The sequence below is a fragment of the Bombus impatiens genome, unplaced genomic scaffold, assembly GCF_000188095.3.
Source record: "Bombus impatiens unplaced genomic scaffold, BIMP_2.2 scf_0389, whole genome shotgun sequence".
Classification (NCBI taxonomy): domain Eukaryota; kingdom Metazoa; phylum Arthropoda; class Insecta; order Hymenoptera; family Apidae; genus Bombus; species Bombus impatiens.
Genome location: NT_176808.1, coordinates 1,937,230 through 1,965,040, shown reverse-complemented (window position 1 = coordinate 1,965,040; position 27,811 = coordinate 1,937,230). Strand labels below are relative to the sequence as shown.

Below are 27,811 nucleotides of genomic sequence, written 5' to 3'. Positions count from 1 at the left end.
AATTACGTTGCGAAATCGGAAGATGATAATGCCAACGCAAGATCGTCTTAAGCATGCTCGAACGAGACGAACACCTACCTAAACTAATTGTTCGATTAAGCCAAGCCAGTTCCTTCGTCGAAACCGCGAACACCATTAATTGCTGCATCGACCAGCCCGAGGCCTCGTATCTCTACGTCGACCTCGCCGAGAACACGTTTTCCGCCTTCTCGACGTCGATTTCCCATGGAACTCCGTATGCCATAGATCGCGATCAGATGTAAATCGTACGAAAGGAAGAAGATTCGATCGATACATCGATCGACGAAACAGATCGTTTTATGGGTCTACGATTTACGGCGTTCTTCCTGCATCGACGTCGTTGTCCAGCGGAAAGTAGATCGCTCGAGAGTTTCCTCCGCTAACTCGTTTCTGTCTATCCCATTTTGATTTTTGCCGCGAATCGAGAATATCGATGCTGTAAACGGAGTGAAATGGATAGATGGTACGATTCACGCGTTTTCACGAGAAATACGTCAGCGTATTTTTGTATCTCGTTGCTTTTTTATGCAACGAGTTTCTCAACAATAGGACAGACGCAAGAAACGAAAATATCTGTATTTTTTCAAAGAATGGTCTTTTCAATAGTCAATCTTTTATGGCCATAGGCGGCAAAGTAGTTCGATGTTCGTACAGATTGATTCCTTTCGTGGCGAAAAACCGATCAAATTCGTTCGTTGCGAAAGAACAGGTTGACAGAAATTTCTTCTCGACTCGATGTAAACTTAATCTTTCCTTGTGTTTGATTATATCCCCATAGAGACACGTTCCTCGATCGACAAAAACAATCGACTTGATTCACAAAAATCAACGACGGACACTCGACGACGAGGCAGAGACATTTTACGCTTTAGTTTCTGTACGTCTTTATGACGCTTTTACGACGCTGTGCAGCACGAGTGCCGAAAGTGATCACGACGAACGCGACGAGTCGCTAGAAATTCGCGGTCTTCGATCGCAAATCAGCAAACTTCTGGCGAATAGCACACAATTAATTTTAGAGCTACGCGACCAACTGCCTCTTAGCCTCTTTGCCAGTACGATGATCGTGTCCGTGCCACGGTCCTTTGCTTGCGTAACGATGTAACATTACGTCTACGTAATTATATAATGGTACGATATATTCCAAAGGCCAAAGTTGGATCGATGTCTTCGCTCGTGCACAGGCATCGTAAGACACTTGCGAGGTCCTGTACCAGTCCACTTCTTCGTATCCATCGGGCGACTGCGATCGATCGGAATCGTTCGTAGCCACCGTGAGTACGTTCGTCAGCGATTCGTCGAATTATAATTTTTGAGGTCGCACGATCCATCGTCCATCGACTCAGACTCGGCGAAAAGATTCTTTAGGAAACATCGAACGTTTGCACGTTACGAGACAAACTCGACGCGCGTGTATACGGCGAAGGATGGCTGGTGCGAAAAGTGAGGCAAAACGTGGCCGTTTCGTGGAATTTCGCTTTACCGAGAGTTTCGCTGAAACGTTACTTCGATTAGATCGAAGTTTCCAAACGGGACATAACGTGGCATCGTTTTTGCAGGTTTTACAAAATAATTGGCGGGAAGCGCAGTGGCTGGATGACTTGATCGTGTTATACGTTGCATCTTTTTTAACCGCGCGTTGCGTAACGCCCTCGAAACGACGTGGTAGTGTGTTACGTGGTTTCAGTAAATTTAAAAGCCAGGATCGATGAATGAAGCGCACGCCTCCTGTGTTCGTATTTCTATCGCCGCGTCGTCGATTGGGTGGATAGAAACAGAATAAACGGGAATTTGCGTCACGTGAAACGAAGCTGCAGATATTTTCCATTGTATTCAGCTTTGTGAAGTATAAACGTTTAGATGCTTGGGATCGGTATTAGTGCAGCTACTACTTATTCGTTTTTTATCCTTCAATTTATTCAATTTATTCAAAGGCACTTTTATTTAAACGTTTCTCGGAACACCGTGTGCAAAGCTTCGTATCAATCAGCGTAGAGATGTATATTTTCAATGGTCATCGAACACGAAAGTGAGACGTGCATCATTTGCATTGCGCAACCTTTATAGCATACGAACAACGAAATATTTTCAATCGGTATTACTACGATTTCTTCTTCTTTATGCCCCTTTTCATCTTCATTCCAAATCCTTTTTCACTATACTCGCGTTATTCGTATTCCGGTTAATCTATCCGTTCATACACGTAATAATAATATCCTCTGGAATATCGCGCGAGAAATTAAATATTGCTTGTATACGAGGTGTTTCGCGCGAAACGCTTAATTACCAAAAAAAAAGAAAAAAAATTACAAGTCGAGGAATAAATTGCCTATGATTATTCGTGGACGTTCGATCGACTTGGGCGGCATTTACAAGTACTCAAGGCAACGAGCGGAAATGGCAGCGAGGGCAATGACAACGAATCGCCTAAACGGGTATTAACCTCGTCGAAGGTGTCGTGTAATGAACTAACGTCAATTTTTGCTTAGACGCACGAGTTACTTGCGTCCATTAGAATGCGTATGTTGTTCAAGGACGAGGTGAGTTCGTTGACACGGTGTAACTGTATCGTGTCATTTGTTGAGATTAGACGACGAGACCCTTTTTTTACAAGCGGTTTCACGAATTCTTTACGATCGTACATACTTAATCGAATAAAAATCGTATTTTTCTTCGTCATGAAGGAACAAGCAAATACGTTTAACTCGTAAGCTAATCGTAATATGTTTCTCCATCAATGGTTTAACGTTAATCATTTCGCGTTGTAGAAATCCAGTTATTCTTGGGCTTGTTAATAGAATTTAGAACAACTTTGTATCGCTTCTCAAACGTTTTATTTCATTTTTAATCATTTTGCTGCGTGATAGAAAAGGATACAAGGCACGTACATGTTAGAAGCCATTAAACTCGTACCCTTTTGTTACGAAAGATAGGCAAACTTTTATCGAAAAGAAAATGTAATTTTCAATGGCAGACTACGTAAACGGAATTTCTGCATCGTGTTTGCGGAGTACGATACAACTTCGGTTGATAGAAGTAGTTGTTAAGAATAAATAGAACGTGTCGTCGCTTCCGAACCCTATGAACGTTATTGAGTCGGTTCAGCGCGTTCATCCTTGATCCGCATCGCCGTTCTTGTGTAACAAATCCAAGCTAATCTTGAGGTTCATACAGGTGTAAGATGTCTACCGAAGGTCAAAGTGGGGTTTCGGAAATTTGATTTGACCCGACATCCAGCACTCTGTTCTTTTTATCTACTAAACGCATAATATAAATCATAACGTAAGCATAATCGCGCACAAACAATTTTATAGACCTGGTGCCTGTCGTACACACCGAATTCCTATCTCGTCGTAGTATCGCACGACTCACGACTATAATTTTTCCTCCATCGACTTTCCCCTAACGTTATGGAAATTTGTCTTCTATCGGAAACGCGCCGATGCTATTTCTTGAGCGTATCACTCGGTAGATGATGGAAAAATGAATATTAACGTTACGACCGACGTTTCCGTTGCTACGAGTCGTTACAACGACGTCCGTGTATTCTTTATTAAACTGATGGAACGATGATATTAAATTACCACGAAACAATGTAACAATAAACGTTCGATCGACACCAACGCAACCTTATGGTACGTTCTTCGTTCTGACGTATCCATACGAATATGAATCATTTTTTGTAAAATAGTTACACGGAGAAGGGCGATACGTTCATGATGGAACGACAAAACATCGTCGAATAGAAATGAAGCTTACATTCGTCATTTTATCAGAGTATGGGATTTTATACGGGACGTTGCTTGTAACATATGTGGGTCAGTACAGTACGTAGAGAATGAGAGTTTGATGTATGAGCCACGTGTCAGAAATAGACACGTTGCTCCAGAGAAGATGGATATTCCCTCAAACGACGGATATTCCTTTTTAACGAGCAAAAAAAAAAGGAGAGAGAGAGAGAGAGAGAGAGAGAGAGAAAAGCAGAAATAGAAAGATACGAAGACAAAAAACGACGAAACTCAAAACGCATCTTCGTTAGAGGGTGTTTACCTATAGTTTGCAGAACGTGCTCGTAAATCGAGTTGCAACTATTGATTGTCGATACCGTTCGATTGTTTCAGTTTACGTGAGTACAATGGAGGTGACGAGCTTTTCGATGACCCCGCAAGCTTCCAACTTGATTTCTTTTTTATGTTTTATAGTTCGCTACCGTTTAACGTTTCAAGAGGACTCGATCGTTTTCTGTGAAATCGTTTCTATTCTTTCAGCTCTTTATAAATCCGTTTCGACGAATTTTATTTGTTCGCGTAAATATCGTTCGTCGTTCGAGAATAACGAAAGTCGAAAAAGACGCTTGAAAATACGACGCGTAACACATTGGAAATGATCAATAGTAAATTGAAAGTATCCGTTACACTATTATGAGATAGAGATACGGATATGTACATATTTTTGCATTGTATTCGTAATCAGTGTCGTCAAGTATAAACATCGAATACTTTGAATCGGTATCAATACAGCTACTTCTTTCTTATGCCCTTTTTTACTTCTATTCAAACACATTCGCATTGTTCGTATTCAAATGCATATAATATACATACGTATTTATAGAAGTTGTAACATTGCGATGTCAGGTGACTTCCAAATACTATTAACACGAACGATAGTCAATAATTACTTTTGCTCGTTCTGAAATGTCACGGTATTTGTGTGCACAGTCGTGTCATCTCGAGATGCAAGTTACTCGAATATAACGACTTACTAAACACGTAGTGTGTGTCTTCTTCTTGTCGAGTTGGTATATGGATTTTACTATGATGTTTAAGAAAACATTGTTAAGATGCTTTGCGCGAGGAACGAGAGACGTACCAACGTCTGTTGAAAACGTTTCAGAGATACTTGAAAGAAGGATCTAACGAAATAAACAGACCTTTGGTGTAGAGAGGATAAAGTATAGAGACAAGGCAACGCGTCGTCCATTTACAACGCGTTGTCTTTAATAATCGATTTTTCTGGAATTTTTCATTCCACCTGTCGTAGCTGAATAGAACAACACGTACGAGCAAACAACGTATAAATAGATATTCTACATCTTTTTTTCTCCTTTGCCGTACTAAATAAGAATAAACGCCTTAACTCCAACATAAAATAATCTCGTTATAATTGTACTATCCTCTGTAATCCCACGATTTTCAGTTTTATTAATATACACATACTTGCATACTACGAACGATGAAATCAACTCTTATACAGGGTGTTAACGATTATCGTATCTGAATGATATCGTAGCGCGAAAATATACAGATATACGTTCATCTAAAAACGTACGATCGTGCAATGAGAATTATAAATTCTAATAAAATATCGCTATTCTCGAGCCACAGAGTCGCTAAAGAGGAGACGGCTGATAATAAATAGAACATTCTCATTCAGATTCGGCACGGCAGACTTTGCACTCTGCGTCGAAGAAGTCGTCGGATGGAGGTTTCGTCGTTCGCTTGCCCCCCCGACTTTGTTCGTTTTCGTTAAAAATAGTCGTGAAGCGGAGCGTAAATAGAATCGGGAATACATTGTCGGACAAAGTGTGGGGATACAACGTGCTTTTCGAGGCCGATAACGGGCAATTATTTTGCCGCGATCCGACAACCACGGTTTTGTTTTATCGTGACATGACGTTAGAGAAGCGCCAGTGACGTCACTGGATCCACTCAGCCGATAGACGGAAGTCACTGGAGCGATAAACATATTTATTAAGTGTGTTAAGAGGGGACCTTTGGCGCAACCCGAGGCGTTCTTGCGCTTAATGTTTGCCTCGTTATTACACTCGCGATCGGTCCGGTCCTTTTTACCTCCGGTTCAGCCTTTCGTTTGCCTTGTGAAAATTATAAAGATTTCACTGCTCTCTCTTCTCGCTTGACGCCACTTCATCGTCGAAAATGTCAGCAAACACCTCTCGTTTGCGACAGTGGCACGTTTCGTAAATCCTGTGTTCTCTCTTGTCTCTAGCCACTTCACTGCCACTGTTACACGCAAGCTTGTCGCGATTCGATAGGTATTAGCTGGCTGATCGCAGAAAAGCTACTTAAACGACACTACGTTAGATACGTTACAATATCTTTCTAAATGTTTTACAGGTTTCGGTTTGTACATTTGTATACAGGGTAGTTGGTAACTGGTGGTACAAGCGGATTCTACGCGAAAAAAGAAGTCGAAAATATAGAATAAACATTTTTCGTTCGAGGCTTTGTCTTCGAGAAAATCGACGTTGAATTTTCGCTCGGTACGCGTGCGGCGCGTTATAACGGATCTCACTGTAGATCGTTGTCTCGATGGAAAAATTAAAAAAAAATTTTTTATTCTACATTTTCGACTTCTTTTTTCGCGTAGAATCACCCCCTTTCCGCTTGTACCACCAGTTACCAATCACCCTGTATATTTCAGTTATATCGTTGCCTTTTTCGTAGATATACCGTACGCATTTTTACGTTTCGTACGGATTATCGCGTTGGAATTCGCACAATTTCCATCTTTCGTTCCTTCGATCGGATCTCGCGATACACATACGTCTGTAGCTTTTTTCCTGAACAACTGTCTGACATATTTACATATGTAACAGCTGAATTTAAGCTCGATCCGGATTGTTTTAATCGAACACCTCGCAGACATCGAATTTAGGGCGCACAGTCACAATTATAGACGCTTCGATATTCTAGCAGACTTTGGAAAAGAAGTTTACGAATGTAGAATTATATCGTACTCGTAATTGTTCTCGTAAGATCATTTTTCTTACGGACGCTTCGCAATTTTGTCGGCTGTGCGTTAACTTGAGATTTCGGGACTGCCGTCGCCGCCGGTAAACCACAGGCCAGAAATTTCACTGTCATCAATTTTCATTTGATCGTTACGCCTCGACAGCCTAATCGACCATTCGCGTGCTTTCCTGTGACTAGATGTAATAAGCATCGGGTATAAGACTCCTTGGACGACTACACGGTCTGTCTATCGGTTCATAAATTGTAGTCGATAACGAGACAAAAATCTGATGAGATCTGGTGAGATGGTAAAGCCGAGGACCACGTTGTTGCTCTTGACCGACGAGCAGAAGGTAAAAAGAGCGCGCTGATGCTTTCTATTTTTCCGTGTTGCCGGTTTCTCTCATTCTTCCTCTTCCCATCCGCTATTTCTGCGTTGCTTTATTTTCATCTTGCACCGGCCAAGCGGCAAGAAAACGCGGTATTTCCCATTTCGCTTTCCGGGAACGAAGGGGAAACGGCGAAAGAAATGAAGGGTGAGTAAGGAGGAAAAGGAAAATACTCGCGAATGAAAATGAAACGAACGAAGTAAAAAAATGAAAACTGGTTTTTAACTATATGTGTGCTGCGTGTAGAAAAGGGTATTGTGTCCTTTAGTTTTATATTTTACCACGATTATTTCTCTCGTTATTTGTACTTTTATCAACGAGTTTTTAGCGACAGGAAAGAATAAAAAGTTGCGACCAAAATGGAAACGTTTGTACGAATTTATAAGCGAATACAATCGCAGAAACGAAACCTAAGCATGGATCTGTTTATTAAATTCTGATATTAAACACCACAACGAGTACCACCATCGCTTCGATATTTTACGCGATATACATTTGTACGTGTTACGCGTATTCCGTGCATTTCCGCGTCTTTCTCATAAATGCGCGAATATTCGCGGTTCAGTGATAAAAGATATTTCGATCGTGAAGGATACAGATACACGTTTTCTTCGTAGAAGCTAAAAATGAAAGCACCGAATTTTTTTTACACCTAGCAAACGTGGGATGGCGAGAACCAGAAGATAAAGCCGTGATTATTCGGATAAACAGGTATCTCGTCGTTTATCAGGGCAAGGACGTCGCCGGATATCATCGATAGCCGCGAATATCCGCTAGACCACAAACGTATACATACACTTGGTGAGCGTTTCGCATGGCCTGTCACGTTTCGATAAGTATTCCGATGGATTTAACTGTCTCTGTGTGAATTGACATTCGATATAGTTACGATAGGATCCGTAACAGGCGTGTGGTATCGTTATACGTATTTGATTTTATTTTGCATACCGACGCTCGAAAACGGATTTAGATCGCATAGGTTAACACGTTTGTTGAAATTCATCGAAACGGTTTGCAAACGAAACTATTCTCATCGCGATCCGAGAGATAATATTTTTCTCGTTTTGTTCTTTTTCGCGAAAAAGACCTGTTTCCCTGATGTTGATCAACGTAACATTCGTGTTTGAAACATGTCTGTTTGAAATGTTCTATCGGATATAATTACGGAACTATCAACTTGTAAGATATTTTCATCGAAATGGTTTATCGTGAATTTTATTTTCCTTTAAACGTACAGTCAAAGATTAAAGTCTGCGATAAGTTTTCTATTCGCATCGTATATTCTACGCTCGACTGATAATTAATCGTAAAGTTCATTCCTGCAAGTAATGTTAATCATCGGAGCAAACGCTTTTTCTTTTCCTTGATATCAATCTATTATGTATTATTATTACGTATTTCAATGTATCGATTAACATTTTTTCGCATAACTGTACGACTGCTTCTTCGTCGAGGTATGTAGCAACCGTTGATGCCAATTTCGATGCGGATATAAAACGTACAAACTCAGTCGCTGTGCAATGAATGTAAGTGCAGTAATGAACGCCGTGCAATTTGTTTACACGTTGTTGAATTTTTCTTCAACTTTGCGCAAGCTTAACGCATCTACACGCATATATATGTCGATATAAATACCGGTATAAATTTGTTTCAGTAAATGGCAATACATCGTACGATCCTTACACGATCAACTATTTCCTAACACGCTGTCCCAATACTTTCTTCCTTCGCAGTACATACGTATATAACGTTACTTAGTTGAATTTACGAACGTTCCTCCACGTAGCAGTTTCCACCGTTTCGCTTGGAAATATTTTAAGCATCGAATTCGTGTGTTCGAAATTCGAATTAATCAAAGTCACAGACGCTGTCTCATCCCACGCGGTATCTGGCAACGCGGGAAATAGATTTATCCGTACAGGAAACTAAATTCGGTCGGGCAGCTCGGTACAAGGACCGCAAAACGTATCTTGCCCTAGTCCTAACAGCCGAGACCTAGTTGGCCAAGTTGTCCACGTTTCGTCCTACCAGAAACATACGAAATTGTCAACCGACGAGAACATAGATATAGAAATGGGTTAGGATGAACGAAAGCAGTGACCGAAGAACCGGCGGAAACCATGCGAGTACACGTACACGCGTTATCTTCGTCTGATGAACCTGTTTCTCCTTCGTATGCAATCTATTCGTTTGTTCGTCGTGTGGTTTGCGCAAGTAGGGAGAGGAATACGACGATCATGGTCGTTTCCTTTGCAGCGGAAAATTTTAAGTATTCCTCCACGATGCCTCTCGTAGCCTCGTTCGGGTCTCCGATACGTTCGAGTGTACTTCTTGGAAGTTTCTGAACAACGACGATGTTTCTCAGCAGTTCAGCTTTTGTCCTTTCGTGCGTTTATTTAATCCTTTGGTTATCGCGATAACGTTTTTCTAAAGTTTTGTCAAAATACAGAGTCAAGAAAGTTGGATTAAGTGGATACTCGTATGTCGTAAACGTTTTGCAGCTATTTTCTTCGAAGTTTCACTTCGAGGAAGACAGATGATAAATTTGTTACTATTTTTAGTACAGAGTAGTGGCCGTAGGCTGTTAATTCGCAACACATTATACACGTAATCCTTCGCGATACTCTGATCTTCTACGCTAAATTGTTTTGATGAAAAACAAGGCAACGTCACTATTCTCAGCTGAACGTGGTGATTAATTTATCGCCATTGTCCATGACGACACTTCGTTGGCGCATTACGCACATGTTTAGTTCTTTTATTCTCTTGTAGTTTTTTTTTTATTCTTTCATATCTTATAATCCCTTTCGAGTAAGAAAAATAATTTTTTATATCTTCCGGAACAGACGTTTATTTATAGTTACGATTTCTAAATATATTTAATAGCTCATCCAAGCTTGACAACTTTTACGAAAAACGTCGTTTCTTATAGATAACTTCTTGTATTTCATGTACAGTCGAATATCGCATAGACACAGACGATCTTTCCATCGAAAAAGCGTCTGTCGATCGGTCTATCAGATTTACTGGCTGAGTATCTCGTAGTTTTCTCTGCATACGCTAATTACACAAGTTGCTAGTCAGTGAGCTGCTGCGAGCTTCTATTCTGCTTTTATAATTCATGACCGTTTCAATTATTTTTTTGTAGGCAAAAATTAAATGTTTGTCCGATTGAAAATTGTGACGGAGGTAGTTTGAATGGTCGTCGTTAGATACCACCGTGGATACGCGGTGACAAACGAAAAGGTAGATGGACCGTGATGTGGTAAATGTTCCGTAATCTTTGCCAGATTTTCCGAGTTCACCCTCCTTCAGTTTGCCCTCTCCACATCTCTCTCTCTCTCTCCCTACTCTGCCCATTTCTTTAGACGTTTAAGCTTCCGCGATGCACTTCAAGGTCTCGTCTCCGTTTATTCGTCGCTCTGGTTCCTGTGTTCTGCACGTGTTATTATCGTGTTTCTCTTCGTCATGCAACGTATTATAGCCGTTTGAAATGATATTTAAACGGGAAGACGGCTCGCCAAATCCCCATAACGAGGACTTTCATGGGACTACGTCACGTTATGTTACGTGCAAGCGGGCTTTGCTCGTGCTTACTACGCCTACGGACATTTATTTCAGGCCACCTTAGAATTTGCCACGGCGACGACACGAGGGCAGTGATTTCGTTCGGAAAGGTCGATCGCGAATTTCCTTGGATTTTATAAATATTTCAATCACGTTGATCAATAACCACGAGACCGCTCGATCGCGTTTTAATGCCACCTATCAGATAAATTCCAAGCAGGAAAATTACCGCGAAATGGACCACCGCCAGACGAATAAATCAACGAATTTTAAGCGTGCTTTTGCGCGCGTGTTTCGTCTCGAACGAACGATTTGGAAACTAGTTATTCCTTCATCGACAAGACTTTTTACGTTTCTGGCATCCGACATCTTTGACTTTTTGTGAAAAAATTAATATCAATAGTTACGTTACTTACGATACGCGAGTAGATTGCATCGCAATGACGTTACATTATCCAACAATCAGCGATTTTATCAGGCGTCTCAAATTCTTTATTAGAGCGTTAATGCTTTCTTTTCAACAAGTTTTACGTATATATATATATATCTTCTCTAAAATTCAATTGTAATTTTGAGTCAAATGTTATTCGAGTCCGAGCTGCGTATCTATATTATCGTTATCTTTTGCAGTAACCGATTGATTCGTCGTATCGTTTCATGGACGTAACAACGAAAAACATAATTTTCACGGGGCGTTTTGTTGCGTTGTCATAGCGATGCTAAATCGCCCGTAGTATCCGACGTTTTGTAAAAAGCCACTTCCAGTCTCTCCCCTTGTGTGCCGTTTTTTTTAAAAATACACCACAATAGCGATCCTGTCTTTTTTCCTTGGGCTACGACAAATAAGTTGGTTATTTATAAACGATGCCTGCGCTTCTCAAGGAAAATGCGTTGTATTATTAATAAACGCGTATTCCTCCGCGAAAACTTGATAGCAAATAAAACTCGAACTTTCACATTTATCCCGCCGAGCGTTATTTTCCCTTTTCATTTCGTTTCGAAGAAGATTCTTCGCGCTCCCTCGCAACAACGTCGAACGCGGCGCTCGATGATCGAAAGATACGCAATGAAATTTCTCGATAAAGTTACGTACACGAGGAATATCGAGAATACCGTCAAGAAGTAACGAAGGAAAATAAATCAAATTAGTCATTGATGGAAAGACTCATCCGTTTGATGAAGTAATATTTTTATTACATCACTAATTTATACATACAACGCGTTTGGATTTTTAAATATTCCAAGATCTCTTTCCGTATTAGCATAAGAATATTCTAATTATACTAATATAACAATTACTTCGAGTCCGCTATAAATTGTCGTATAAATTCTTTGATTTTCTCAATTTAATAAAGCCAATTATTTCGAATTAATAGTATGAAAATTTCACGTATATTAACATTGTTGGTTTTATTAGAAATGTTCGATAAACAAGTGGTTCGTTATATATAGAGCTCGCTCGCCATCATTTAACAGAGTAAATATGTTTTACATTGATTATAGAAAATATTATTAATAGAGGATAGACTGAGTAGAGAGAAGGAGAGAGAGAGGGAGAGAGAGATAGAAGGAGGTAGCAATAATTTCGTGTACTTAGAATTTATTCCACCCGATATAACAGTTTCAGAAGACAACGATGAACATTACGGTTTACGACTATTCGAACAAACTTAGTCAATTTCTTTTAGAAACATCCAATCGTTTTGTATAGTATTGTACATGCTCTGATTCCGAATATAATTCACTTTTTCTCCCAATAACCTTTCCAGTGAACTTGGAAACTTATCAATATCGAAGCGTGGAGTTACCCCGAGGCAATCTGTCCTCTTCGAAAATACAACACAACGAAGTAGCTCCGTCCGAACTTTAGGATATTTGTTCCAAGTAGAGCAAAATCTTATAACGAACATAGATCGAGAAGTAATTTTCGTCGTGTTTACGACATGTTAACCGAAATATTAATTTCTTTTATCGTTGGATGTGGCATATGTTCTCCGTTTACGTTGATACAGAGGTCCTTTATGCATACGTATGTCTGTTTGCTGACTTATACTAATCGCTGCTACTTTACCATATAAACGCTATAATCGGATGCGACGTGATTAAAACTGTATGAAGCAGCGTAAATAAACCAGGCGCAGAGAACAACGATTTTTATACTTTACCTGATTATCTTTTTATTTTTGTCATTTTGTTGTGGTTATATATGTAGTGTATCGTGGTACTCGGTGTTTAAACAACGTACCAGATTAAGGACGTCGAAACTTCACACGCAGCTCGTGCTTAATAGGCTTCAATTTCACGAATTAAAATTAAGTATCGTTCTAAATATAAGCTTCGTTACATTTTCATCGCTATTTGCAAAAGAAGGATAACAATGTTAGTTCAATCGTGCTAGAAGGCGACGATAAAAGGTTCTTTAAATGATAAAAGGTTTGGGAAAATTGAAAGCCATAAGACGAAAATATGGCAAATTCATCTTTATTTTCGGATTTTATGTTACTTGATAGCTAAGAGGGAGTATTTTAATGTGGCATAACAGGTCGCCGGAAAGGGGGAAGAAGCTATTATGTGCAAAAATATGAGGCCTCGTAAAGATGGGTATTATATCTCCGAATTTTTATTAAAAGCTAAGGGCTTAAATAATATCATGACAAGCGATATTTTCAAAAGAAACAATTTTACTACCACGAGAATAGTTATCGGCATATTCGATTGAAAAATTGCTTCCCTACGAAGAACCAACTATATAACTTATCGTATCTTATCACTGTGGCCTTAAATTCCGAGCATCGATTTTGTTTGCAGCGAGAATTTCATTCATTAAAGCGAATTTTCTTTCGTCTCTGAAGGTAAGTTTCTATTATTCGAAGAAAAGTACCCCAAGTAAACTATAGATGAATTGTAGTAAGTGAAATTAATACGAACTTCAGTTACATCGACTATTTATTCATCGATGCAAGTTGATATAGTTTTACCGTGTAACATATTAGTTTTAAAAAGCTAATATTATCGCGTCGTAACAAAATTACTGCAAACTATTTTGTAATTAAATATGCATCCTATAAAAAATGAGCAGGAGCATCAGACTACGAGTTCTTTGAGCGGTAGTGTACCATACCGATCGTATAAAAATGGCCTTTTGCCTCCACCCCTTCTTTTCCGTTCCTTTCTCGATAGAGCATGATAAATAAGCGGTTGGTTATTTATATACGATATCTGTGATTCTTGAAGAAGATGTAGTGGTCTACACACTTCTGCCAATTTCCCTCTTGCTCCCGCTCCCTATATGTATCCTTTCCTCGCTCGTTTCTACGCCGACAACCTCGATAAAGGAGGCGAGGCGCTCCTCTGAACGTTGAGACGCCACTTCGGAAATGTACCGACCCGATCGAACGCCTATTGATTACGTACGGAAATAAAGTAAAAAGGTAGGAGGCTCCTTTTAACGCCACGGATATATGCGCCGTTCGAACGTTACCGCGTCAAGCTTCTTCGCAAGACGATCTACCTTCATCATGCGTTCTCCATCATCAGTTTTTCGCTCTTCTCTTCTCGTATCTACAATCCCATTCTTTATTTTCTTTTTCTTTTTATTGTTATAATTTCCGTATATGCGATCTATCGTACAACGATAATCGGCACAGGTCGGTGACTTAAATCGACTCGAATATAAACACATCCAGAGACGTATCGTCGTGATGTTACTCAGCTTACGTGGTTAAATCTATTTGGTAGACGTAAAAGGTGTCTTCAATTTTTCCTATTTTCCCGTGGTGTCCAGTAATTTCGTAGCCAGATTGTTGGGACGATTTTTCAGCCGTTGTTGATATAACCCGTTGTGTCTGCTGATTTCTTAGTTTACGGTGGGTCTACCGGTTTCTTTCTTTGTTTGTTTGTTCGGCACGTACCGATCTGTTTTCAAAACGCCTCTCAATTTTTTGTTTTGTCATGTTTCTATTGATTTTATCGGAATTCGCGGATGTGCTCCCCTAATCGACAGGAGTATATTTCACACGGGCTTGAAAATAGTTCTGCGTGTCCGCAGTTTGTTGCAAGTTTGTTGTTAGCGTTGTTCTTAGCTGTGAGTTCTTGTCGATCAACCACCAAAGTTTTCTGCCGTTCGTTCAATCGCTCTATTTTCTTGCGTTTTTCAATGATAATTTTTTGTCAAAGTATAGCAGCTGTGATAGTAATTTAATTTTACTGGAGGGCACGCTCGCTTTTTACGATGAATTTCACGCGTGTAGATTTCGTAGTATTGATTCCAGTTCTTCGTGTTTTTAGCCAATATTCTATCTCGTTGAGACGTTGTTGCAGTTTATTTGAAGTTTCGCGCGAATTTCGATCGCACGCTAATACAGCCGTATCGTCGGCAAACGTAGCAGTTCAGGTATTCGCCGAATTAGGACTATTCGAAATTCTCGATATTTCTGGGCATCGTCTTGAACCGAATATATCGCAAATAATAGTAAGCTAAAAATCAAGGCTCGCCTTCGACAAATTTAACGAAGTTGTTAATTATCATCTTGTTTATAATTCAGCCGTGAAACGTATGTTTATTAGTAATTCTTGTCGTTGATTAGGGTTGCAGTAAAACTAATTAAAAACATCGCTCGCATGGAAGACGAGCTTTGGTTTTCTTCGAAAACACGATTACATAGTACGTGATAGGATTTTAAAGAAAACATCTCAAAGATCGCGTATGAGATATATTCGCGTATATTCAAGAAGAATGTTGAAAATGACAAAAGCGGAGAACATGTTTCTCTAAAAAGAAAAAAAAGAGGCAGAATATCATTTGCATTATTATTACGCGAAATTATTAATCGAATTATCGACAGTATGCATTTAAGGCACACGCGTATTCACCGCCAATTGCTCTTTCTCTTCCTTTCTGTTTTTCATGTTCGTTTAATTTTAATTTTATCTTACGTTCCTTCGTATTCACAGAGTAGATTTTTAGAAACACTTTGGGTGAATATAGAACTATGTATGGTTTACGCGGATGTATGTATTAGCAGGGCAATTTTCTGAATTGGTGGTTTGTCACCTTTGACCCGGTAACCGGGCTTCCTTTGTTTCCACGATGAAACGACAAGATGCGTAGGCGACATGCGTCGAAGCCAGTCAGATTGCGTGGATCGAAGTAGTAACACATTTTCTTATTCCTAAGATTCCTTTATACGTGGCTTGCGCCGTTTAAATCCATCTGAAAGGGAAATGGAAATGGAAACTCACGTAAATGTTATAGAAAGGATATTATAATTATTCCTTAAATAAATAAATTGCAACTTACGAATAAATACTAGTTCCGGATGAATCCAGTTTAGACAGCTCCTTTGGCCAATCTTATACGTAAAAAGGAAAAGATATGGAGGATAGGAAAATTGGGGAATTGATATTCGCGTAAAATAATGGGAAAATTTGGAAAGCTTCTCGACCCGAACGTTACACGATGCCGGAAAGTTATGGCCGGATAGATTTCTTTGCGTATCCCAAAGATATTCGAATCTATTACTTCAAGTGGTATTTTCTTTCACTTTGAAAGCATTTTTCATTGCCACGATCTACCGTTTCTTATAAAAAGTAACTTTCCGAGAAAGATTTGTCCTTTAAACTCTATTCAAGCTCTATGGCTTTAATCTATCACGTCACTATCGTGTCACCATCTATTCTTCATCCGCGATACTCGGACATAAAAAAGGACAGAATGCTTGATAAATTGTATCTCTAAAGGCTAGTCCTTTTAAACTCACAAATTGGCTATTAAGGGTGGCAATTACTTTTCAAATGAAAAACTTTAGACAACGCTCTTCTACTTTAATGTAATACCAAAGTAAAATGAAGCAGTCGCGTCCTTTTGTTTGCATCATTCTGCACGAGCAGATATGTATTTCGTTAAAACTTGCGCAACTTCTGTCGAGCAGCTTGCCAATTTCCTTTTAGACGTACCATCGACTCCTGTTGCCTTTCAAACTTTCGTCAGAAATTTTTCTTCCTCCGCCTTTTCTGCCTTGCTACAGCGCGTCAGTAAAATCGCGCATACCCCGACGAGAATCGGGTGCAAAATGTTGACGAAATGGTTGATGGAACGAACGAGATATAGAGTTAGCTGCATGTACGATTTTATACGGCTCGGTTAGAGCACGTAAGGGTATCTCAGTGGAGCAGTTTGAGTTACAGATGGTACGAGGTCCCGGGCTTGGGAAATCAATACCGTCAAAACCTCCCCTGGTCCTGTGTCACAGCTATCCCTATTCCTCGTGCCAGCTGTAAAGTCGTAGCCCCGCTCCACGCAGAATACCTTGCCTTCGATCACTTTTCTCGAGGAACGGTCGGGTTTTAAGGCGAACAATCGAGAATCAGCTCGTTCTTTCTTTTTTCCTTTCCTTAACCTTCTCAGCTTGTTCGACGTACACGCGTAGGTTTCTTTACATATCTCTGTTCCTTTGTATCGGATTGGTTCGTAAGCTGGTGGAATTTTGCCCTCGCACGATTATCTGACACATAGTAATAGGACAATTTATTCGTGATTTGTAAAATTTCGTTAAATTCTTAATTTCAATCTTTTTTTTGGATCGATCGTGCTATAGGATGCAGGTTGGCTGCATTCGTTGCAAATGAAATAACGCGTCTTTTGTCCGATATTCCTAGCTATTAAAGTCTTTGGTAATTCGCCAGAATAACTTCGATACCGACACGATCTTCGCTATTTAGGAAGAATCATGAATATTTGAAATGCTGTCGCCTTCAAACGCCGCCTCTTTGAAGATCGTCTTCGATCATTCGGAGATTCGACTCGTCGAGAAACTGTCACGGATCTAAATACCACTCCGTGAGCTTCAAGGCTATTAAATTACGTTACCGCCAATCCGAATTTACGGCGCGTTATTGAATAAGCTCCAGATGATACGCGGTAATCCGGCGCACGATCGAAGTTTATATTTAACACGGGAACAGCGAACGTATCGATAGGCATTAAATTTAATAAATACATATCAGTAACATAGATAGCATTTGGTATTATGGTGCTCGCCACGGATCATCCAATGTATCGTCATTATCGTTCGCAGTGACACGGTAACCCGTATGGCCCAGCGTATCTCGGCTAAAGATCGATTTACATCGAGCCGAATACGTCGATGGATTCGCAATCGCGACTATTAAATTTTTAATGAAACCGAGCTCGCCGGCTGCTGTCGTTTAATTAAACAGGTGGATCGCGCGAGAAACGACGAACACCGTGTAGCCCAGCGAGAGATGTTCGACGAACAAACGCCGCTAACAGAATCTTCGTGGCTGCCTCGAAATATCGATCTTCATTATCTGTCAATCAACGTCGTCGATCAGCAAATGGGAAACACGTTACATGCGTGCACACGTTGATTCGTCGCGATGCTTACAGAGATTCCCTTGTTCGCTGATTTTCCTACTCGTTTCGCGATAAGATCTATATAATTACCCTTTCTAAGGTAGATAGCGGTTAAGCACGAGCGATAAAAGCGAAAAATATCTTTCTCGAAAAATACCTTTTCTTTCGACCGTGTCATAAATCACGTAGATCTGAAATAAAATAAATATTATCGTACCGCTTTTGAAATTCTCTCTTGGACTCTTGGAATTCTCCTTACCGATAGACCTCTATTTTTAGAATTCATCCCCTATACGTCGTGTTGCGAATAAAATTATGTGTTCTCCCCTTTGAATTATTAATCTCGTGTAATTTTCGCGATTTCTTGCTACAAAGCGATTTGTAATTTTTCCTATTTCGTAAAAAAAACGAATAATTGCAGCGATTGTTGTCAACCATCGACTACGACGATGTACAGTGTTTCTATTTTTAATAAATTATCGACTAGTCGACTGAGTTTGATAAGAGCGACGCTATCGATTCGAGTAATTTCTAGAGTATCGTAAGACTTGTGTGTAAAATGATTATTTGTATACTTATTGGCAAATGTTTTCTTATCGTTTATCTTAAGTATTCCTACGAAGTAGTCTAACGGATATTTTATCGTTTCCTTTATCGAATTGTAAAGTGGAATTATGAAGTGGATCGATGTTTGCTATCTTTAAGTCCTTTAGTCGAGACGACATAAGTGTGATCGAAGTATTATCGAAATATTTTTAAGAATTTGAAATTAACGTGAATCGTGTAGAAGAACGTGTATAACTTTACTCTTGAGTATTTGCAATAGATTAAGCAGATGCGCGTGAGATAACGATCGTAAATCGTAATTTTAATGTGTCGTTTAAACGCTAGAAATATCGGTTCGGTTATTTAATAACATTCGATAAAGGCAAATAAATAAAGCACGTTGTTATATTTATCATCGAACGATTAATCTGCCATTAACCAATTAAGCATACTCTTTAACAGTATACATGTTTATAATAGAACGATATAGTGCAATTCAACGTTCTATTCATGTAAATTAATTACTTGCGGTTTTAATTAATCAAATAGAATCGATTGTTTCTGTCCTACGTACCGAGCATCTGGCGTATATCGAATAAAATGATATTCGAAGTGATTAATTGGTATTGCCATGTACAGTCAGTGTATTATAGAATTTTCATTTAAAGATATAAAGATATAAAAGAGAAATACAAAAAGACCATCCATTGTTTCACGTCTAAACGATTTCTAGATAATTTCTCTATTAGTAATTCAACGACTTTTAAAAACAAAAATAACGTGAAGAGAAATTATCGGATATTCGCTACATACCATTACTGCTTTTATCGAATATCACACCTTAGAAGTTATTTTCATGAAACGAACAAACTTCAAACGTTCTTGCCTTGAGAAACTTATGGATACGTTAGAAGACCCGTTAGGACGATAAAATGATAAATGGTAAGGTCTTCCAGATTTTTCGTAATCGTGGTATCGATGAATCAGTTTGTCGGAGATGGATGAATTTGAAAGAAATATATATATATATTAGTCGCCAAGTATTAATCGTTCTTACGTAAAAGCAGATTTAATGGAAAAAACAATTTCGTTAATACACCCGATGTGTCTCGAAATGCGATACGCAAACGGCATCTAATTGACGTAAATGGTATGCAAACTAAATACGACACGTTTACGTCCATCAATGTTTATTAGTATGTTGTTCTTCTATATCTGAATCGAAGCTGTAATGAAACATAGATTTTAATTAGAGTACATTTTCCAATAGATTGAACGGCTTTCACGGAAGAATATTACTATATAGATCATTATCGGATTTAATATTCCGCTTTAATTTCAATATCTATAGCCGTATCGTTATTGTAATCTTATTGAACGTTGCTATCGAAACAATTATTGTTTAAAACTTGGCAAACTGTTAAAGCTCGTTTATAAGTCAACGATGACGGAGAAAATTATTTATTCATAACTTGCGATACTTTTTACGCGGATAGAAACGAGTTAATCGGTCTTGGTCTATGGACGAGTGAAATAACGATGCTTCATTACCGATTAATTTATACCAAAATATTTTCTCAGGGATAATCAGCGAATTAAAGGAAGTTGTACAAGATATTTCTAGCCGTAATTAAGCCGTTGAATTATTCACGACGATATTCATCGAGCCTTATCTACGATAAAATTATTACCGTTATGGTGGAATTAATTTTATCTCGCGTCGACAATTTTTTTTCGAACCCTTTTAAGTTAAATTCCTTTCTTTTTTTTTTTTTTTAGCAGTTACCAACAATACAAACACATTTGTCGAGCGATTTTATGGAAGGAGACAAAACGTATTAAAATAAAATACGTGAAGATATTTGAACTTTGAACCTTTCCTTTTCGATTCATCTTGCGTTTACACGTAACACGCAGCCACGAAAATTAATTCTTGTAGGGCAAAATAATGTTCAATTTTACGTTGCAAATCGACCGCCGGTGTCCCATCGACGTTTTGTTATTTTCCAATACGACTGTGTTCTGCGCTACGTGTTTCAGGGATGAGAAAGGCGATAGTAAAGTTGTAGAGTACAACGACTCGAGGAAAATGTAACGACTCTGTGAGAAGTTCGTATTGTCTCGACGAGTACCTCTATGATTTCCTCGTGGAAGGAAATACGTGGAAAGATATGGCCCATCGTAAAAGGTAAACGAATTCAAGCATCGAAAATATAAATTTCCAGCATCTCGATGGCGCGACAAATTTTTGTACACACACAATTGCTCTAAATTAGAAGAAAATTATAAGGGATGATCGGAAAAGACGAATCGCGTCTACTCGTTATTCTTTCGTCTTACCAATATCTAGAAATTGAGGTGATTTTTTTATTCAGCGATTCATCATTTTCATTCGATTTTTATATCGCTGTTACGCGCAAGTACGTCACGTTATATTTACGTTCGTAAAAAGTAAAACTGATAAATGAGAATTAAATTATTATTAAATTTCATGTTGGTTATTTTCGCTTGGAAATTTACTTGTACAATGATGTAATTATAAAATGCAAAGTTGGTAGTTTTTTCTTTGAAGGTAAATGAAATATAATTTCAAGCGAGAATACCGGTATTTTTTTCCTTTGGGAAAGTGTAATTTTATCTCCCTTAATCCAGACTTCCTCGAAGTTCAATCTCCTGCCCTAATTTACTTTGCCGGCGCTTATGCTTTTCTTTAGCGACGTAATCCTTGTCTTCGTGACGTTCCATGGTATAACTTTAGCGATAGAGGGCAATTTAGAATAGCCGGCGATTATTTTCGCAAGTATTTCAACGATATTCAATTCCTTTTTATTTATTACGCGATTTATTTATTGCGTTCTTTTTTTACGGGGAAACCAATTTCTTTGGCAAACTCATTACGAGCTTCCACGGCGCTGACCTAATTTTTCCTTTACAATAATTTTGCGGTGTTTCCTCGAGAAATTAATATTTTTTCAGAGTTCGTTGCGAATCTGATCTTTTATATTATTCGCGATTATTTTACAATTTTTAGATATTCGCGTTATATCTGCGAGTGTGATAAAAATTTGCTTTAGTTTATAACAAGAAGGAGAGAGGAGAAGAGTCGTCAATGCTTCGAGATCATTGTTATAGTTTAAGAGTAGAATATAAAGATTCTCTGATCTTTCAATATCCGCTGTATAATTTACAAAGTGGGGAAAAGAAGGCCCAAGATACTAGATTCCCCGGATATTTCCATATGACCGGAGAACAGAAGAAAGAAAGTCGAAGGGGATAAGATTCGATTTACGTCAACTGTCTTTTGCGTTGAAAATGTAAGTTCGGTTCGCTTGGCTCGTGCGAATATATTTATCTCGCCCTCGTGTGCGTGTACGCTTGAAATGTCACGCAAGTGCATCCCATGTGTACGCAGAAGAATTTGCTCGATGATAAAGAGGGGCTCGAGAACCTTCGAGCTTCGTGAAACGAAGGTTAATGTTAAGGATAGTAGATCGCACCGAGTATAACATTGCGAAATGGATCTACCTCGAGCGTAACATTCGTTTCTCGAAAACGCTTTTTTCGAAATTTACACTCGTATAAAAGAAATCACGCGAAATATATTAATAAGCCGAGTTTCCAGTCACCGACATTCTATATTTGAGAAACACACGCACGTGTGCGACTATGCGTTCGTGAGTTAAATAACCACGACTTCACGAATAGCGTAGAAGCCTATAAATGGAATTAATCTGATTTTAACAAGCTTCGACGAGACGAACGACGAGCCTACTTTTTTCAAACGAGTGATATGAAACGTCGTCGATCATCCGATTTCGATAATTCCTCTTATTTTTCTTCTTCGTGGCGCGATCAAAGAGACAACCGATTTACTTGGATCCACGCGCCATTCGTAATACGACGAAGGAAATCGTATGAGAGAGAGAGAGAGAGAGAAAGAGAGAGAGAGAACTGTCATTACGAGAAATCGTCGGAGGAAATGAAATTAGATACCATGAAGGCCGTTGTTCGCCATTTGTCTGTACTCTGCAACGTTCAATGTTAATGTCTATCCTTTGCCTGAACATATATGTACACGTGTACGCCGCCTGTATAAGTATTTATTGGGCAAGTCTAGTCTATTCGCTTGGAATTTGTTTTCTTAAAACCCTCTCTCCGTGACAGCGACACGATGGCGCTTCGTCATCGGACAAATTGAAATTAATTGCTAACTTAAAATAAAGTTACCAGTATAGAGCAAGTGTACGATCGTCGTTGGTTCAAGCTTCTTCGGACAAATGAAATTTGGTACAACGAAAGCTATTAGGTACGACATACAACGCGAATGATACTGGCAATATACATGTGTTTGTGCTTTATAGTTTATACCGGTTCGGTAGGATTATATTGTAAAACTTTTTTTTATTTATACGAGTTTCATCTGTTGCAACGAAAGTTTAGTTTTTTACCATTTAGCGTTATCAGGCCACAGATGGCCATTGGTAGAAATTGTTGAAACGAGAATCATCATGTACGTACTACATGAAGATCGGTATATTGGGAAAATAAGTGTTTCCATAATTTAGAAGTCGAGCGGTGATTAATGGCGCATCAACTAAACGGGGAAAACCCGAATCTCATTTTCTCACTTCTTCCATTCAAAAACTTCCGCCTGCTATTATAAATACGATTTCCTTTCCACGTACCCATCGCTTTTATATCAAACGAGCCAATAAACAGACGAAACAAAAGCTGGCTGAGTAACATCATTTTCGCATCTCCAAATTCCTCCTAACTATTTACACAAAGAGAAATTATCTCGACGACGATGATTATGATTACAGGAATAATCAGGAAACAACGAATTGCTGGCCGATTTACGGTCGGCTCCTATATAGTTTATTTTACATACGTAGTATGTTGTACAGTTTTTCTATATTCTACAGGGTGGTTGTTAACTGGTGGTACAAACGGAAAGAGGGTGATTCTACGCGAAAAAAGAAGTCGAAAATATAGAATAAAAATTTTTCGTTTGAGTCGTTTCGGTCTCACTGTAGATCATTGTCTCGATGGAAAAATTAAAAAAGAAAAAAAGAATTAAAAAAGAATTTTTATTCTATATTTTCGACATCTTCTTTCGCGCAGAATCATCCCCTTTCCGCTTGTATCACCAGTTACCAACCACCCTGTATATGTATTCGATATTCTAAATATTCTTCGATATTTCTCAAGAGTAGACAAGTTGCGAAATTACCTTTTGCGCGAAGAAAGGAAATATTTCTTTGCAAGAAGTCATATTATAAGAATATACGCGATACGTAACGTCGAAGGATTTATAACATTGCTTTTAATTCTTCAAAAGGAGTAAGGTGTTCGCTTACGATCTTGTTTTTCTCGGTAAATATATATTCTTTTGCGCGACAACATAAAGAGGAAAGACCTTTCCATTCGCTCGGCGAACGATAGCGGGCAAACAGAATTTCTTATAAGAATAGCCTGGAGAATGTCGTCCTCGTAAAACAACAGGGAGATATCATTCTCGATTCGCATTATCGGGAAAAGAGCAAGCAGCCATGATCGTAGCGGAATTTTATGATCGTTCGTATTTTAGCCAGGAAATGTCACGGCGATAATTCTGCGTGGGAAAATGTATAAATTACCCCGTTGCGCCGTAAACGCTTCTTGATAACGCGAATATTCCATTTAAGCCTCTTTATCTCATAACGCGTTATACCGATTAATCTGTCGTTTACAGATTTCCAGTGTAAATACCGCGTCAGATACCGCATAAATCAGAAAAGAAGCGAACAACGAGACTAACTCTAACGGTATTCCGGATAAAAAGCATTCGTAAGCTGTCGCTTAAGAAGTCAAACCCTCGGAATACGCGTGTCCGCGGATATTATCACTCCCACGTGATGAGTAGCAACTGCGGCGTGAGAACAAGAATACTGCGGGATAGCGGCACTTGTTGATGGCGTTACATCGTGTCAAAGGAAAATGAAACTCGCTCTTGTGCTTCTTCGTTCACGTAGCCCCTTTCAGACCACTCGGAAATCCTCCGCACTCCGCGAGACCGTGAATGGCGATACGCCGTGTGCTATCACGATGCGGCAACGAGAAACGAGAAGCTATCGTGACAAGCGTTCGGCAAGATGAAAGAAGCACGCGGAAGGTCGAGCTCGTTAATCGCCATTTCTCATAGATACGTGACTTTGTTAACTGGATGTTTCGGTCGTGGCTGCTGAAACGGTATAAGGACGAAGAAGAACGTAAGACGAGCGTACATGGTCGGTACGTTGGGTAGATAATACGATCGTAAATTTGGAAACTTTTTGGTTAAATATTTTGCTAATCTAGAAAATTTCCATCTGATCTTACCGCTATAAAAGTTTCGTAATTTGCCGAACATCGTTACTGAACAGATGCCGACGTTAAACGTTAAACGCTTTGTGGAAATGGCAAGTTTGAAGGGGGCAAGGAAATTGTTTTAAAAGCTACTTATCTCTGATAAGCTTTCCAGGTATTCTGGGTCAGGGACGGCGAATCGAGTAAGCAGACGCTTATTTCGACAAACGTATTCAACACCCTTACCTTCTGTTCGATAGGAATGCAAAGCGAGCTTCAAAATGAACCGTCCCAGCATCAAAGTGAATCTACCGTCCTGAATAATTTGCAGCTTCCGGGGAAGAAGTTCGAGATCTTACGATCGCTGTTTCAGTGACAGCTAAGGGGAATGCTTTTTCACGGAGGAAGATGTTTCTTCTTGGCGGAAGCAATGGATGGAATTCACGAATTAATTTCGATGTGATACCAACGCTATCGATTCCGTTTCGCGAAAGGTAAAACGTTAACGACGAAACAATTAAACCAACGGAATTTTATCACGCGTTTTTCTCTTTACGAAAAATTCCGATATTCTTGTTTTCCAGACACCTACACGTTTGGCAACGGGAACGGCCGCGTTCAAAGAAAAAATTCGCAGGGAACTACGAAGGACGTCGGGATTAAGCAAACTCGGCTTTGTTACCGGAGACAATGGACGGTTCGCTTTTCGCGATACATTAAAAAACGATCTGGCGATGGCGCTTTTATATCTGGCGCGTTCGCTTTAACACCGCGTTAACCCGGCTAATAGGTAGTCGCTTGCATTTCGGTGCTCTTCGGCTCGTCCTATCTCGCCAAAGTCCAATTTGGTCCTGATAACTAAACTGTGCCCGCGTTCCGCCAATACGCAGCGAGACGGAAATCGTATTTCGATCGAACCGCCGGTCTAGGCTGCTCGTTGGCAAGAAGGCAAAGCCGGGGCAAAGAGAAAGAGAGAAAGAGAGAGAGAGAGAGAGAGGGAGAGAAAGCTATAAAAGAAAAAGAAAGAACGAGAAAGTGATCGAAGAGGACTCTATAAAAATGGCCTGGCGAACGCCATCGAGCTAGTGGAAATCCATAGGTAGATATTCTACCCCTTCGATATGGCACACACAACTTGGACGGACACAATCGTCTTCCAACTATCGGTGTGTGTACGTGTTTTACGATGGAACAGGAGGCGGTGCACGAGCGCACACGTTCACGCGCAAAAACGTGTACACACAGAATCGCCGCACCCTTTGTGCTAAAATTAGAAGTGACGAAGCGTATACATACTCACTTCGCTGGCTTCGAGCTTTTATTCACTGGCGTTTAGACATAACGTGTTGCAGGGCTTTCAATGGCATCGACGGAGGTGATCAAACCGCTAGTTAGAAGAAGAGAGTCGTATTCGTGCATGGGGATTTCGAGATGACAGAGAGAAAGAGAGGGACGAAGGAACACACAGTTAGATAAAATCGATGATATGGAAAGGGGCAGAGGATAGATCGTGACAAAAGCAAAAAGAGGCAACGGATAGTTTCACAGGGATACGGAGGATCTTTGATTGAGAGGGATGCAAGCGATAATGGCGGATAGATAAACTGGGTTAAAGGGAAAAGGATGGACGAGAAACGCGAGAGCAAATACGGCCCGGTCTAATCTCTGGGAAACGTTCGAGTGGGCGGAAATTTGCGTTTACGCGCGTACAGGTGGATAGAGGGAGGTAGGACGAAATTTTTCGGACGCGGCCATACGAGAATCGCGTAAACGTTATCGGCGAATAGAAATTTCAATTGGAACGTTATATCGCGATAAACTTCCATAAATAACGATAAATTTGAAGATTCGAAACGTGTACGGGTATACAACGATTCGTTTTCTCTCGCAGTCCAGTGTGAAACGAGCTCGGCTTTGACTTTGTTCCAACGAGTCGCGCGTTATGCTTCCTCGATGGCCGATAAAGGGTGGCTGATAGAAAATTGCAAGATTTTCCGCCCGACGTTCGGCTGTTCGTGTTCGCGGTTCAACGAGAAATTGCATTGGGAATTTCGCCTGAGAAGGAAATTTCAGATACAACGTGCAACGCGAATCGTTGCAGTCTACCTCATTTCCTTTTGTTCCATCCACAATTTCTGTATCGTGTCGTTTCTCGCGTTCGTACGAAGCTGCATCACTCGATGAATTTCAACGCGTTTAGACGTTATCCATTTATCTTCTTCGTCTTATAATGGATTTGACGGAACATCTTCCCTTCTATGAGTCAAGGTATTTAGAATTTATATTCAGGCGGCATTCGTTTCTGCAAGGCGTAAGAAAGTAAAGGCGCGCTGCTTTTAACATTTAGCATTTAGAGGGATCGTAAGAAAATTTGATCGCGTTGCGTTTATCATACGTCGTTCGATAATTTCGTTAGAATTATCCGGATTATTTTGCGCGATAATTTACTAGCTAATAACATTGGCGAATTGACAAGCCACGAGCCGTAGATTATGGATGACCGTTACGCAAGCAGCTTTTACAATTTTACAATTTGACACGGAACAGGAAAATCGGTTATCCAATAATTTATAAAATTTGCTTCTAGAACTTGCCTTATTAGTCGAACGTACGTTACGTAAGAGAATAATTATTGTTACCTAAGAGAATTTATTGGCAATGATTCGTCAAATTTCGCTAATAACATTAGCTTAAAAATAGAAACGTTTAGATTCCGAAGAACATACATCTTTGCCGATCGATTATCGATTAAAATGGAAATTCTTTCCGTTCCGATACACTCGATCGTTGCAACCACTTTCTTTTTTTTTTTTTTTTTTTTTTCGTAATTTTTT

General features: G+C 39.5%; 1 long non-coding RNA gene across 2 annotated transcripts; it reads left to right on the top strand.

Moving 5' to 3' along the window:
- The first annotated feature begins 1,120 nt into the window (after positions 1-1,120).
- On the top strand, positions 1,121-25,974 carry LOC112212954. Of its 2 annotated transcripts, none has more exons than XR_002946813.2 (3): positions 1,121-1,295; positions 25,238-25,471; positions 25,562-25,974. It is a non-coding gene; the product is annotated as an uncharacterized LOC112212954 (long non-coding RNA). The 2 variants fall into 2 exon arrangements; XR_004461836.1 differs by lacking the exon at positions 1,121-1,295 and adding an exon at positions 15,341-20,838.
- The last annotated feature ends 1,837 nt before the right edge of the window (positions 25,975-27,811 follow it).